Source organism: Cydia fagiglandana, chromosome 2 (assembly GCF_963556715.1).
Source record: "Cydia fagiglandana chromosome 2, ilCydFagi1.1, whole genome shotgun sequence".
Lineage (NCBI taxonomy): Eukaryota > Metazoa > Arthropoda > Insecta > Lepidoptera > Tortricidae > Cydia > Cydia fagiglandana.
In genome coordinates, this window is record NC_085933.1 from 8,280,033 (window position 1) to 8,297,280 (window position 17,248).

The 17,248-nt window shown below is 36.1% G+C and overlaps 1 long non-coding RNA gene across 1 annotated transcript; it reads left to right on the forward strand.

Moving 5' to 3' along the window:
- The first annotated feature begins 651 nt into the window (after window positions 1-651).
- On the forward strand, window positions 652-16,683 carry LOC134675492 (uncharacterized). The gene is made up of 2 exons (XR_010099752.1): window positions 652-809; window positions 16,568-16,683. It is a non-coding gene; the product is annotated as an uncharacterized LOC134675492 (long non-coding RNA).
- Window positions 16,684-17,248: the final 565 nt, after the last annotated feature.

The window sequence follows — 17,248 nt, forward strand, 5'->3', positions numbered from 1 at the left end:
ATGACCCCCAACATGAGTTACTTAAATAACAACTTTGGCCCCTTGTGAAGCAAGTAACTATTTTATAGTTTTTATTTTAGTACTTTGTTGGCGTGATGGCATACCTACCAATTTTCTGCTTTCTAGCGGTCACTGAGGTAATACAGATAGACGAATGGACAGACCGATGGCGAAACTATTTACGAAATAGTTGACTACGGAACACTAATGGCTCCTCTACACGATGGGCCAGCGCCAGCCACACCAAGGGATGCATTTATGCGTTAGAGGCAGAGAGCAAGTGACATTGCTATCTCATTCTAACGCATGGCTGCGTCCATTGGAGTGGCCGGCGCTGGCCCATCGTGTAGAGGAGCCATAAACAACGAATAACTAAAAAGTTTAAAGTTTAGTAATTCTAGGTTTAAAATCAATGTCATTATTACGAATAAAAAGTAAAATTAAAACGTAAAGTTGGACATGAAAAAAAGTTCATGAATGGCCATGTGCCTGCTCAAGACGATAGGTATTATAGATGGTCAAGTAAATATTGTCAGTAGAAAAAGGCAGAAAATTTTAAATATGTAGGCGCAAAGGGTTATCGTCTCATATATTAATTTCGCGCCTTTTTCTACTGACAAGATTTGCTTGACAAACTACCTATATATTTTGTTTACAGTTGATACAGTTCTGCAAGAAGTTGATGTTGGAGTGGGGTGGCTCGTCCTTGCTTGTCGTGGAAGAGGAAGAAAGTCAAGAAGAAACAGCAGGAAACCTACTACAAATGTAGTGCAGCTACAGCCGTGTATGCACAACTTTATGTCGATCTGGTAAGATTTACTGCTGATGATTTAAACGCTAGCATGTTCACTCTACCCTATCCTACCCTATCCTACTCAAGTACTCATAGTGTTGTGTTCCTGTCGGGAGTAAGGTCGCCAGAGCTCAACGAGGGTGCGGAGTGTTAGGGTCGGCACCGCGCATGTAACACCTCCGGAGTTATAGGCATGCATAATAGGCTACGGAAACTGCTTACCATCAGGCGGGCCGTATGCTTGTTTGCCACCGACGTAGTATAATTTTTTTTAAGTTGCTATAAATATAAGTCCACCACTTAAGTTTTCTTTAATTCGTTAAGAAAATATCTGCATGGAATAATACAATAAGTCAGAAAATACCAATGTATTCAATTTTCTAACTCGTCTAATAACCTAAATTTCATAATTACTTTGACCCATAACGAAGTCTCAAACTACTTAAATATTAAAACGTGTGTGAAGTCTTATACTGGATTATCGATTCAATTGAATTCAAGTAGGTAGCTGACTAGCAAAGAATATAATACTCACTAGGAGAAGAACGATAACTCCATACAAAAAAATGTCCCCAAACGTTTATACGTTTATACTAGTAGCGCCGCGTTGTGTACCAAGAACTAAAGTTGACAACCGGTTTAGCCTGGCGGGTATTGGTAGGTAGTAATTCTGTTGATAAACATATTTGTTATCTTCATATCACGAAATATATGAAAGATGCAAATATTACCCCTTGTTTGTGGTATTATCAAGTGATTTAAATAAAAGGCATATTTATGTTTATAACATTGTATAATTTTATTTATTAAAAATATGTTTTACATATACAAATATACACTGAAAATTAAATCCTGACAAATTAATAAAAAAAATTACATTAATAAAGCGCATTCACAAAGTTTCCAGTGTAATACAAATAACATTAGGCATGCCTACCTAATACACTTTACACACAGATACACTACACTTTACACACGGCATTTTAAACAAATTTTCAACTTGTACTCATACATTTCTTCACGGTTAATTAATTTAATACGCTTTCCAGGTGCATTATGACTCGGTTCCTTCTGAACCCACTAAAACTGTGAATTTCACTCTGGCTGCTTCAACAGCCGTTGCTCCGCATGTAGCACATTTTCCATGTGCATTGCTGTAATCCATGTAGGTACAGTAGTCTGTGGTACAGACTTACAGACTTAAGTGGTAGTACCGCTACGTTGTATTTATTATTTAAAGATTTAATAAATAACATTTTCGTTATGAACTTTAACCACAGCAGTTGGACAGAGTCATTGACAAATATATTTTTTATTATGGTGGGTAGACGTACCTACCCTCCATATATTTTATGGACATTGATAAAGACAGTTGGAAGCAAATATTCAATTTTAAAACTGGATCGCGTATAATTAAGTTTTAAGCGTTTTAAGTCCCGTTTTATGATTAATAATGTATAAAATTCGTGATAATTTAAATCAGAGTTGGGAGCAATGTTGCTGTAGAAAAATGTTTTTATTTTTATTACTCGCAACTTTTTCTCGGAGGCCAACGCACACATAGAAGCTTCAGGCGCACACATTCGCAATTGTTTGGGGACATAACTTTCTTAGGAAGTGAACAGGCCTTGCTGTAGTTATAGACAGTATAGTACATAAAGTTGGTCAAGCAAATCTTGTTAGTAGAAAAACGCGGCAAATATAAAAAATGTAGGCGCGAAGGGTTATCGTCCCATAGAAAATTTGAATTTTGCGCCTTTTTCTACTGACAAGATTTGCTTGACCAAGTATATTAAGAGCCCTTCAACGTGCACACTAGCGCCACAGCTAAATAATCGTGATTATTTAAATTTAACCAAATATGTTGAAAAAAGGGGGCCGCTACGTACTGTATTGTGTATTTAAGTACCTTTTGAATACATCAAACTACTTTTTATGTTGCTGGTTTCGTTGATCTAGGAACTCAAAACAAAAACGGCCGTTTTAACTTTGGACGCATAGAATGACGAATCCAGCAATATAAAAACTAGTCTGATGTATTCAAAAGGTACTTACATACACAATACAGTACGTAGCGGCCCCCTTTTTTCAATATCTTTTATTAAATTTAAATAATCACGATTACTTAGCTGTGACGCTAGTGTGCACGTTGAAGGGCTCTTAAATATCGTATCGTATTTTAGATATAAATGATTACAAGTATTATAGATCGTTCTTAAATTCCAATAGGTTCTATTTTGTTTATTCTCAAAGGTAAAACAAAATCTCACGATTTTGATATGGACGAAACTACACCAAACTCCATACGGCGCGATTCGGGAAATGATTTAGAGATTTACTAGATATGAAATAGTAAATTTATGTAACGTTCCACGGCAAAAGGTATCTTGTGGACGGCTGGCGCTTACGCTATTACTAACGCCGCTCCAATATTCAGCCGGGGCAACGGTACCTTTTGCCGTGGAACGTCACATATCTTTACTATTTCATATCTAGTGAATCTCTAATTCATTTCCCGAATCGCGCCAATAACCTTGTAATATTTTGCATTTGTAGACAAAAACTATTCAAAGTTGTGCCAGGCGTGTCTCACTCCGCGATTTCGTCGCTTTGCTACAGGTAGCTAAAAGTGCGTCCGTTCGGCCCCAATTTTGGGGTTTGCCATAAGCCGCGCGTGGCGCTGTCGCCACCTAGCGGCCATATCTGTGCTGATCGTGACAGACGCGTTTTGTTAGAGAGTGAGTCTTCTGTACCTAGTACTATTATTTATTCTGTGGTTGTGCTGTAGATAAGGATAGTCCGTTGGGGTGCATACCAAACCATTTTAAAGTAAACGGAATAACACACAGGTGAAAACAGGGTGTTACCATAAATTAATTAAAATTGAAGGTGACAGTTAATTGGGCAGTAACGATCCAGCACTGGGACATTTTTAAAGTCAATTGTTTTATAGTACGTGTTAAGACTTTCGGAACATGTGAAAGGACGAATTGAGTCTGGCGGTGCAGAGAGGTAACGCCGCCAGCATTCTGGGGTCTATGCCAGAAGAAGGGGATTTGGGGGAGGTATTTTATATTTAGTAGTATTTTAGTTTTAGTCCCTTTAGGTTTGAGGTTTAGTTTTAAGGTATTAATTTTGTATTTCTTTTTTAATATATTAATGTATTTTTTTATAATTTCCTGTTATGTAATAGATGACTTTTAAGGACGTCTAATTTCAGCAATGGAATATGCAATGCGCCTGCAGTAGGAGTATGATGGAATTGATGGATGACGTATGTCCAATTGTCCATGTGGTAAAATAAATGTCACTTTTTAGGGTTCCGTACCCAAAGGGTAAAACGGGACCCTATTACTAAGACTTCGCTGTCCGTCCGTCCGTCCGTCTGTCACCAGGCTGTATCTCACGAACCGTGATAGCTAGACAGTTGAAATTTTCACAGATGATGTATTTCTGTTGCCGCTATAACAACGAATACTAAAAATAGAATAAAATAAAGATTTAAATGGGGCTCCCATACAACAAACGTGATTTTTGACCAAAGTTAAGCAACGTCGGGAGGGGTCAGTACTTGGATGGGTGACCGTTTTTTTTTTGCTTTTTTTGTTTTTGTTTTTTTTCATTATGGTACGGAACCCTTCGTGCGCGAGTCCGACTCGCACTTGCCCGGTTTTTTAATACCGCTGACGCTGTTATCATCAAGCTGTCGGAAGTAGACAAGTGTGACCATCATATCCGTAGGTGTTGATAATAGACTCAAATTCTATATTTATATCATCGTAGGTCAGGACATGCAAATATATATCTTCATGAATTTTATTCTTTATTAAACGTTGCAAGACCGTTGACTTTACTTTCTCACACATACTCTGTATTGCTGTAGGTGCTTTTTTTCTCCTACGTGTAAATGTAAAATACTGCTGCACCGTGTCGTGTGCTGCTTTTACAAGTATGAGTGTGCGTTAAAATTGATCTTATAAAGGTCAACTTATATGAGCGTTAGCGTTCTCATCCTTTCAGGGTCAAGAACCCGACTGTCGGGTACACTGTTCGTAGCGGATACGCGCTACATACGGCGAAACCATGCCTACGCGCTACGAGCGTAACCCGTAGCACTTGGCAATGAATGTGTTAATGGGAGCGTGAAAGTGTGATGACCGCGAATCGCATTATATGCACATGCACCAACTAATAGTGAGTGATCTGGGTACACAACAAAGTTAAATTACTTTCGTCTGTGACAGAGTTGTGTTAACTAACGTAGGTGGAACGGACGTTTATGAATAACAAACAAACCCACGCTAACTTACGTATAATCTGAACCTGACAAACATTATTATAGAAGGAGAACTGGCTCCGGATATAAGTAGTTATACAATTAGAGAGAACTGGAACCCTTCTATTTAGTTTGAAATACGATATTTATTTCTTGATCTGCCGGGCTAGCACATGAATGGCGCGTCAGTATCTCGCGGCGAGATGGACTATCCGTCCCTCTTTAATTAACATAGTTAGAAAAAGAAGAGCCTATTACTGGGCATTAAAAAACTGATTTTCGGTTGAAATCCAAGTAGTGGGCCAGTCAAAGGTTATAAGAATCAATTGAAAACATTGTAGCCATTAATAAAGGCGAACTTATTGATGACTCATTTATAAATAAATTTATAGACTATAAGGGTTCCTTGTTGACTCCAGAACTTTCTCTGTAGATTTAATGCTACGATGGAACACGTGACTTGGGTTGCCATATGGAAGAATAAAATGTTAACTCAAGAACCCTGGGTATTTTTGTCAGCGCTATAGTGATAGGGGGCTATTCATAAATTACGTCATTTCAAATTAGGGGGGGGGAGGTCTGGACATCGGATGACGGTAGCATGAAGTAGGAGGAAATGGGTCATTTGAAGCATGATTTTTGGATGATTTTAGGGGGGGGGGGGGGGTCAAAAATCGACAAAAATCGATGACGTAATTTATGGACAGCCCCTAGGTGTTACTATAGTGGCGGTCGAATTCATAAGGCTTTTTACATCTGCTGAAACTGCTGAGATGTTACGCGTTGCATTAAAAATAATGCAACTATAATAATACCTACATTGTTAAAAAGCTTTTGTTTAATATTGTCTCTTTCCAACAAATACAAATGTCAAAATGATGGATAAGGACAAACGATTATCTCCTTCAGCCTGCGAAAAGCAAAGTATTACATCGAAAATAGGTTTCCACTCTATTGCTATTTTCCACCAACAACACAAGGAAAGGAGGCCGGTTCGAACTTACAATTTGATCTCATTGTGTTATCATCTTACACATTGGCTGGTGCGGTGCATCTCGTTTGTACCAATGATTCATTGATAGGTATGTACAATCGAAATGCATGCTAAATCTTTCTCCAAATTCGACATCGAATGTAGATGGCGCTGTACGGCTCCGTACATTATGCGGCAACTCTGATTGTTAAAAGTTGACGTTATCAATTCAACTACCTAGGTACTAAAACATACCGTGCCGGTTAGCGCCATTTTCTTCGGCTGTCAAACTCGAAGCATTTAGAGTTTAGGCTGTACACATCTTACATACATTAACAAAGGTTTGCTTGGCGTAAAGCCAGGAAATTAAAAGGAAACAAAAGATGGCACGCCGCGATTAATTGCGACGGAAGATATGGCAGTCGCGCGGGTATTTATTGTTTATCTCAATTTAGTACTTTGAAAATATATTTTTGCCTAAAACGAATGATTACAACTGCTGATAATAAATGAGAACATGTTTTCGTGATTTTTTCTTTAGTTTTTTATAAGTATGTTGGTTTCTGTGTAATTTTTTTTCATGGCAAATGCCCTTGATTAAAACATGGTTTTTTTTAAAATAAAAACTACAATTTAGCGTAATCTCCCTCTTATATTTGAGCGAGCGAGATACGCTGCGAGTAATAAATAGTTATGACTTATCAATTAAGTTCGAATACTGCATAAGTCGCAAGTCGCAAGGCAGCATGGTGTAGCATTTCCTGCTGTCAGCGATATAATAGGCATTGTGTTTATCGTCTAGCTGTTGGAAAAGCACCTTAAGGAAGCGTTATCGACATTTCATAACTAAGATACAGATGCATCTCGATGAACCCATATTATATTTAGAACACAGGCCGTTTAGGTAAAGACCTGTGTAGTCGAATGTATATAAAGTAGCCCATTCTTCAAGTTGGTAAGATGTGTACACTGTGTTCATGTTTTACAGGTTTTTTTAACTAGCAGAGTTATTGGTTGTCTAAGAATAGTGTTAGGAAAATCGTAACCTCTAGTTTGACTAGTGAACTAGATGGCGCTAATATACGGCGCCATAATATGCTGTTACTGAATCATTAAACGTCACCTTTTGATATCCAAAGTTAGTTTATAATATACGGGGCCGAACAACGATATTATCTTCTCCATGTATTTACCTTATCAATGTAGAGGGATGCATTTTTATTAGACTTTACACCTCTTATACGATTACTAACTCTTTGCCAACAAGCAGGTTTTTACGGCTATTTACGATGAATAAACTTCTATTATAGAGATAATATATAGATAGATACTTCCGTTTCCATTTTCAGACCAGGTGGTCGGCGAAATAATATTAACACTTAACAGCATTCTTATGCATGCTTATGTAAAGTGTATTCGGGTACTTAATTCCAAATATGTACTTCAGAATGTCGGGATGGTTTCAAAAATACCGATAATTCCTTCATACTAGTGTCCATTTTCTGAATTACATTACGTGCCCAAGTATTTGGAAATTCCCGAAAACACCTTGCCAAAATTTTGAAAGTAACAACTTAAATACCGACTGAGCAAATAAATTAAAAACTTATAAAGACACCTTTGAACATAAACTCTTTGATGTTTTTTTCCATCAATTAGCATCATTGAAAAGTTAATAGCATTGATCAAAGTGCGATTACGGCGATCCATCGGGCAGATCCTTGCCCGGGGACTGGGAAGAAACAAATAAAAGCGCATTTACCGAGCGATTAATATTCGACGGACTCCGGTCTCGGCTCCCTGACCGCTTCGTTTGTTTAACCTCTTCTGTCAATTTGATTTCCGACCTCGGGGTATGTAATTTCCATTACGGGCCCAGAAGCTTTGTTTATCTACGCGCAGACGAATAAGCCTTGTTTTTAAGTGATAGGCGAAATGTTAGACTATTGAGAGGATATGTAAGAAAACAGTAATTTTATTAAATAAATATTAAATAAGGTACGGATAGTAGATGGAAGAAGTACAGTATATAACTAGTTTCAATTGTCTGAAGTTTTTACTTCCTTGATTAAAAATTATACTTATATATATGTATTAAATATAAAAATTAAAAAATGCGCGTTATCCCAGAAATGAAAGCTAGTTAGATCGATTTTTCGCCCCCGAAAACCCTCATATAGCAAATTTCATCGAAATCGTTAGAGCCGTTTCCGAGATCCCCGAAATATTCTTATATTCCGAGATCCCTGAGTTCAGTTTCCTGAGTTGAGTTGATATTTCCTATAAAAATGGCCTTAATCCAGGAGTTAATCCTTATTTGGATTAAAGGTGCGATTTGAGATGTTAAAAATGACGTCTAAATAACTATATATATATATTTAAGATTCTCCGACAAAAATTATTCATTTATATAATTAATCTTAAATCACACTATTAATGCTTAGTTTTGATTTTAGTATTTTTATTTAAGTTAAGTTTTTAGTGCTCTTTAATAATGTTGTTGCATTTAAAATTGTGAACTTAAATTATAAAACTTATACACCTTATTTATAATTTTATACGAACCCTGACTTATATATTTTTTACAGAAAATACTGCACTGATTTTGGAGATATAAAGGAACACATGTACCTGCACACAAACAGCCATCGGGTAAACTCAGGTTTTCATAATTTCCTCATCTTTAGCGTTGAAGTATTCTTAAATAGCCTCGCGCTTGCGGTCGCGGGGAATCCGATTCAAACTCAGCTCATTAGTCCGTAGAGGAAAACTTGGATTAGTTGACCAACTACTAGTCGGAAATGCGCTGGAGCCCTTACTATGCGAATAAGCTGTGTTGCATTACGAAAATTGCCCGAACTTTGTAACAGGTACTGTTATTAACATGAATATTAGCCGAGCTAAAGAAACTTCGGGTGTTATTTGACTCTAACATATATTTATCGAGGTTATTAGGAACTCCGGACTCTGGTTATTTTCATTACCGCTAATTTTGTGTTTTACGTTAATAGAGATAATTTAATCCGTCTTACATTTTAGTTTAAACACATGTCATTATAATTTAATCATCATTGATTCGTTCTATAAACCTACTTAACGGTGATTTGATACAATGGGCCCGATTCGGATTTTGAAATAGACATCTATTAGACTTGTTTTAGACATCACCAAGATACGATAACGATATGTTTAAGATCTAACCTGTCAAATTTGGCATTTGCGCGATTTTGGAGATACTCTTGAACGATTTCCACAAGATATGACTTAGAGATCTAATTCACATCTAATAGATATCTTACTCTATCTAACGTAAAAGTGACATTGGTTGCCCGAATTGCGCTGCAAAAGAGAACTAGTTGGTATCTAAACTATAACGTATCTAGAATGGATCTAGTACGTTTCGTCTCTTGTGAATATCTTGAAGTTTGAATACGGCAGAATAAGTACTACCTTTTTATGTAATGACCAATAAAAGTAAATAAATGTCGAACCGCAAACCTTACATAATTTTATAATGCTTTTAAGATACCTTGGTTAGGTACGTACTATAATTATTGAAATATATCAACATTCAGTATAACATTTGTAGATATGTATATAATTTGTTTGACCTTTATTATCTATTTTAATCTAGATTCGATTTTAAAATCAATATGCCAAGTAATGCAACATTCTACTCCAGGTACTCCACTTCTCCCCGTCCCACCATACAATACTTTAGTCTCTATTCTAAATATGTTCATAATTGGTGGATGAACCTAATTGCGTAAATCAAATATTGTTTCGCTACACACATCCCCTGTTGTTGTTGTCGAAGACAGAGTTATGTCGGTGAAATCCGACAGGAACCGCCTTAGACGAAGGCCGCGTTCCGGCCTCTTGTTCCGTGAAGGATATCGTTTGCGTTAGGGGAACTCTCGACCTGAGATGTTACGTGACCGCTTTTATAAGATCTGTACAACGTGTAGACATGGATTTAGCTCACTTTAACCCTTTTATTGACAACGATGTATTTGCCGGCGAATTTACACGAAAATGTTAAAATATACCGTTACGGGAGGCTATTAGGAATTTGACAAATTCATTAAAAGCTGTGAAATAATGCTGTGGAAATAACAGTCTGTGTGTATTCATTATTCTAGTAAGTACCATAAAAATGTTTAAATAACTACGAGTAGGTTTTAACTCTGTATATATGTATATACAGAGTTAAAACCTGATGCTTATCTATTTTTTAAAAGTAAGGGTTAAGCTTTTAAGGCAAGGTTACCTCAATAGCTTAAAAATATATATAGGTATTAAACGTAACCCTCGAATATTTCTTGAAAGGGATCGCTGTCAATAACCAATTTGACAGAGCGCCGCTGCAACAAATGGATCCATTTAGACACGGGATTGATCGCTGAAATAGCCTACGGAAATACTTTTATAATAAAAATCTCGTCGGGCTATGAAGAGCGTTGCTGTTCCTGCTGCAATATTTTAAATTGCTTCCGTAAACATAAAAAAGTTAATATTCCAAATAAGCTACTTTAAATTAACTTTAAAAAGAGCTACTTGAAATGCTTAGTTTGCAAGTAATATCAAAGCCATCTGTTGTCTTAAATTTAAAGTTAAGACTGAGGTAGCACTAAGGCCCCGAGGGCCAACCGCGAACCACGCTTGACGTGTTGCCTCCCTGTCACACTTACGTACGAATTTACAAAAGTGTGACGGAGAGGCAATACGTCGAACGTGGTTCGCGGTAGGCCCTCAGAACACACGGCGCGGCTCTGCGATCCGCGACGGTATGCGGACGTGCGTTTCGAAACATTACACCTAACTAAGAGAGTTTTTTCAACGTTACAATATGAATATTTGGGTCATATTTAACGATTATATTTATACTACTGTTCAATTAAATGCCAGTGAAACAAGCTTTTCAACCATTCACTTTCAAAATTTAATATCAATAATAGGTACTATCATTTAGATAGTTATTCACTTGATTCACTTCTCATCAAAATGATCCTCATGAACACAAACATAATCGTTGTAATGTGCATTTGTATTCTTTTCTTAGATTATGGGTATACTTTTCATTACTTACAGATTAAATAGAAATAGGCAAGCTTTTGTAAATTAGCCTGAATACTTCTAATAACTTTACAGAGGATGAATTAGATTAATGTGACATTAATTCTCGTAATAAATTGGAAAAGGTATTCTTAATGTAAAAGATATTAGCAGGGGAATTCCTTTAAGAAACACAAAGTTAAAACGGGCAAGAATACATATTTGGTTTACCTACCTGTTTACCAATGCTCTCTGTAGGTAGGTATCTACAACACGATGTTAAATAACTAAAAATCCGTTGATAATACAGGGTGGAATATTTCTCGGGACCGAGCTGAATGGATAGTGTTATCTAAGTTATCTATTACAATCGAGTTATTATAATCGTAAATCTGGAGTAAAAAGTATAACAAAATCATTATAAAATGAACTATTTTTATAACAAATGAACTATTTTTATACCAGTGACAACTTTATAAAGTTGTTCATATTTTAAATTGACACATGTCAGGTCATTCATAGGACCTACTTGCTAGGGTTGAAACATACAGATTTTTGTACTAATGTTTAATAAACTGTATCTCAAAAACGGTAAGAAATATTAACGTGATTAATAAGTGAAATATAAAGTATGTACGTAGCCTAAATAATTCCCCATTTGCATAAGGTCCCTCGCTTGTTCTTGTGACTTATTTATCATATTACAAAAAATAGCAGTATTATGTTGATTATTAACTTAAAAATGTAAGGATAGTAGACACAGGAATGGTCCCTAGAGACCTAATGAATCCATTTTAATTAAAAAAGAGCAGACTTCACAAAATAGTTTATATACCCGCCACCACCAAATAAAGGTTTCCACCAACATCTCCAATTCCAGAAGGCAAATTCCCGAGATTCTATAATAAAATCCCAAATCACAATACGTATGTCTATTTGCCATGTTCCTTCAATTTCTTCGATATTCCATGATCAGATCCTAACGTAGGTGATCATGGGACCAACTGAGATTGTTTTCCAAGCTAATTTTCAATCAGTTCGTATTTGAGAACATGAAAAAAAAGGAATGATTTGAGAAACGACTTAGACAATCCACCACATGAAAACAAAGTAGGGAGGCACCTACTTACTAGCTAAGTATTTATATCACCGAAAAAGATTATCCACAGAGATAATCAAAGTAGTGGAGTTGGAACTAAAGGGAATAAATATCGAAAGTTTCCCCTGGTGTTTTGTTTGTTTACCCTTGCTGGCAGGACTTAGTGTCACATTAACGGGGCTGCCCGAGCTCGAGCGGCGTGTCGCGGGTCGCACCCCGAGACATTCGTTATCTGTTCCAGTTTGCTTCTTGGATTTATTGACTTTTTTCCTGCCTTAATTTCCAGAGATTCGGTCGATAAAATTGTCAAGATGAATGGTTTACGCCAGCACCGGAACATTAACGCTACCCCAGGGAAATATTCTTCGTGTTTTGTAGTAGGTATTTGTGCGACACGATTAAGTTTTAAATTGCTCACCTGGTCGACTAGCAGGATTTCGTGTTTTGAGTACATTGCAGATTTCATCCAGTATTTACCCGTTATTAAAGCTGCTATGCAATAAAAATAAATGTCCATCTGTATAATCCTATCGTGGGGAAACAAGCACATGGATGAATGAGCCAGTGAAATGAAAATGTCGGCGACTAGATAATCCGACGTACCTACTGTATGTAATATAAAAAGTATAACTATTGGGCCTGTGTCGAGCGCAGGTTTACCTATACCAATAACTTTATATTGGTTTGGTGTATAGTTATTTATGTGTATGTTATATCATGTTTTCTCTGCTTTTAACGAGTAAATGAGTTTCGGTTTAATGTTCCCACTGCGCTAGTATGTGGAATATAAAAACTCTCCTATTCTAAAATTACAAATAAATATAATAATATCAAAATTAAAAAAAAAACACTTATTAAAAGGAACACAAATTGAAATAAAGGAACTCATATCAAAATATCTATGTAATCGCAGCGATGTGTAGGCACATACCTACTCTTAAGTTTCGTGTAATAAACATCAAATATTTCTTGAATTTTAACTTTAACTTTTCGGACTGAAGAACAAACAGCCATGACGAAACTTTATATTTTAGCCATTTTGTCTACGGGACTCTGTCGAGACGAAGTTTGGCAGTGCCCATGGATAGTGGATACCTACGCTATCTATAGTCGCCATTAGATATATCGGAGCGGTTAAGGTACTCAAAAATATCCATGCACTAACGTCTTGTTTAAGTTTGTTATAGAATCTCTTCAGCTATTTGTGAACGCCTTGACCGCTCCTATACCTATATCTGATGATGACGATGACGGTTGTACAGACCTACATTGTTCCGTGAGTGTACGTGAGTGTTCCATAATAAAATGTATTTGTTTGTTGCTTAGTTTAAGCTATTAAATTATCCGCAATTACACGACTTCCTATTTGTTACAGATTTTAAACCTTAGAATGCAGTATTTATTTCTTTTAAAATAGGCCTCCTGGTTTCTATGAACAAATGTTAGTGTTATATATGTCGCAGTAAGATAGATATATCCGTTATATAGCTATAACCCTAGGGATATAATTATATGACGTAACATAGTTATACGAAAGCGATTCATTACTATCTTACTAGGTATATAACTATAATACGGCTTTAGTTTAGTGATATAGTTATATTACTGGATTAAGTTTAGTGAAATAATTGTAAGTAGGAGTGCAGCGGTGCGGCGGAGGTATAGTTATATCCCTAGGGATATAGTTATATGCCGTATAGTACGTAACTACGTATTATAATCATATTCCTAGTAAGATAGTAATTGTAGGTATTAGGAGTGCGGCAGTGCGGCGGAGGTTTAGTTATATCCCTAGGGATATAGTTATATGTCGTATTATAATCATATTCCTAGTAAGATAACTATTATATATATTTTCATGCTGCTATTTTTAAGGGTTTATGAGGCATTGCGATCGATTCACGAAAGCTGGCGCGAGATTTGACAGAATTTCAATGAAAATAGCTGTCACTCAGTAGAAATCTCGCGCCAGCTTTCGTGAATCGACCTGTACTTTTACGTAATATTGCTAAAAAGTATTATACGGCATATAACTATATCCCTAGGGATATAACTATACCTCCGCCGCACCGCTGCACTCCTACCTACAATTATTTCACTAAACTTAATCCAGTAATATAACTATATCACTAAACGTAATCCAGTAATATAACTATATCACTAAACTAAAGCCGTATTATAGTTATATACCTAGTAAGATAGTAATGAAACGCTTTCATATAACTATGTTACGTCATATAATTATATCCCTAGGGTTATAACTATATAACGGCTATATCTATCTTACTGCGACATATACAGTGTATAGATAACATTTTTTGAACTGATCTTGTTCACTTACCTGTACTAACAATGGCATTGTTCTATAACAATCCTATTATCTGCTTTTTTTCTCGTAGGCGCCAACCAATTCACTTACAAAATAAGTTAGAAGTACATTGCATGTATATTGAATTCTAAACCTTATTTCTTGTTGAATGGGGTTAAAATGGTCCTATTATACCTATAAACTGCATATAACGCTTCACTCCCTATAACATCGACATTTTTGTTTCTAGTTGATTAACTTTCATACTAATTTCCCTCTATTTAACGAAAATTCTCTATAACCTCAAAAAGTGTCTGGTTCGTGTTCGACTGTTTGTGTGTGTGACTGTGCTGTACTAGCACCATCCTTAGTGCCCGTAAGGCCCTTCTTTACGAAGTAATATATAAATAAGTCAATGTAATAACACTAATAACCAGGGCTATAACAGCGAAAATCGAAGTTCGCAAATTGCGGGGATTTTTCTCTGTCACTCTAATTACGCCTTCATTGGAGTAAAAGAGAAAGATCCCCGCAATTTGCGAATTTCGGTTTTCGCGGTAGCCGCTCAGATTTGTCTGAAACCCGCTGGTTATACAATATACCTATACGGCTACCATCAGTTTGGCATTGACATAAACGCTATCGTGACCGTAATTTACTTTCTATATATCTCTTTCGCACTAATATGTCAGTACGAGCGAGATGCATAGAAAGTAAATTACGTTCACGATAGCGTTTATGTCAATGTCAAACTGATGATAGAGCCTCTATGGAGGCAAAATGTGACGTTTTCTTCAAAACCAGTCATTTTTGCATCGCACGAATCACATAGGCATATTTTAAGGTTCCTTCTCTATCATTATTCATTAGCCTTCGTTCGATACGTATACGTACCTACTGAACGTGACACCTTGTAGATGGTTAGAAAAACAAATCTTAAATTATTATTCGATCTGTTCTTCGTCTAGTAAACTACTTATTTCAACACCTCAAACAAAATAAATAAGAGAGGGAAGATGACGGTTTATTAGGGCAACAACGTTCTAATCCTATAACATAAAGTGAGTAGCGAGGCCGAAGCGGGCCGAAAAATTTGTTTAAAAATTCAATACCGTCTATAAGAAACTCGTTCTGAGAACGCAACGGCCTGCGAACATTCCCATTTACCCTTAATAACATGGGAGAAATTGCTCGATTAGTGCAAAAGGGATACCTCCCAGCGCTCCCAATCTCGATCCGCGAACCAAAACGAAACTTTTTCCAGTATTTAAGAGGGTACTTTAAAATTGTATTGAATACCTTCGATTATTTACGATTATGACCGAAATTGGTACCTATTTAATAAGTAATCTGTTCTTTTGTCAGTTAACTGTCCTAGAATTTCAGAATCGAGTAGGGATGCATGATATTTCGCACACACTTCTGTGTACGATACGATTACGTACGATTTTCTCTATTCGATACATATAGTAGGTAAAACACTGCAACTGGCTATGATGCAAGTTGCAAGACATATTCACCTACAAAATCTACGTTGATCGTTGTCAAGTTTATACTGTTACAGGTTAACTGTTGCCCACGATCCATGAGTGGATTTAATTATATATTTGTTGCTGTAATTCATGACCTTTGTGCAATTAAAAAAAAGCAAGTAAAAACATTTGTATCAGTTGTATATATATATATATATATACACACACACCTACAAAATCTACGTTGATCGTTGTCAAGTTTATACTGTTACAGGTTAACTGTTGCCCACGATCCACGAGTGGATTTAATTATATATTTGTTGCTGTAATTCATGACCTTTGTGCAATTAAAAAAAAGCAAGTATAAACATTTGTATTTTCATTGGAATACACTTTTATATATATATATATATAGTTGTATATTTTACTCGATATATCGACATTACGTTTACTTAAATTTTAAAGCATATAATAACTTACCTTAAGGATCGAAGCTGGTAGCATTCCTTGATTCCGCTCAGGGATCTTTGGGTCTTGTTACTCGGATTTTGTCTAATAATGGTGGTATTACCCAACTTTCGTTTGTTTCAGTGGCACTAACCAAGTGGACCACTTTTTGCGGGGCGGCGCTCATGACAGGACAATCCCAGAGGGAGTGAGTGCCTAAAATACCTATATTTATTTTTGTCAAATGCATCTTATTTCTATACTTGTGTTTTATTGCAAGGTGAATCCATAAAGGAATCACTCACTATTATTGGCTGACCTTCAAAAACAATGTCAATTAAATTAAAAGTTAATTTTAGTTATATGTTTAGAAACATATTCAAGTTTATAAACGTACCTACAATTTTAACACATGTTTTTAGTGTAGGTACTTATGAATATTAACACTTTTCTTGAAGTACTTATGTTATAACTAACAAACGAAAAAACGTACGAGTACAGCAGCAATTTTTTAAGCGTAAGTTACGAAAATCTTATTTTTGGGCGTTTTTACACTTGGTGCGCGCGCCACATTTATTTTCGCATTTTGAAAGTTTCTGGGGTGAATAGATAGCAGGTTTATTAAATCAAAAAAATTAGTGCAACAATTCTAGCCTACGTAGAATGGAGGCAGCAAATAAATGAATAAAAAATTCCGAAAAAGCAAAAGAACCTCCCCGGGCTGAGTGCTCCACGAGACTTCGATTTCTCTTTAAAAATGTAAGTCCATCAGTGTGACACAGTCTTTTCATTTTTTGTAGAATGAATAATAAATATTCGCTTTCC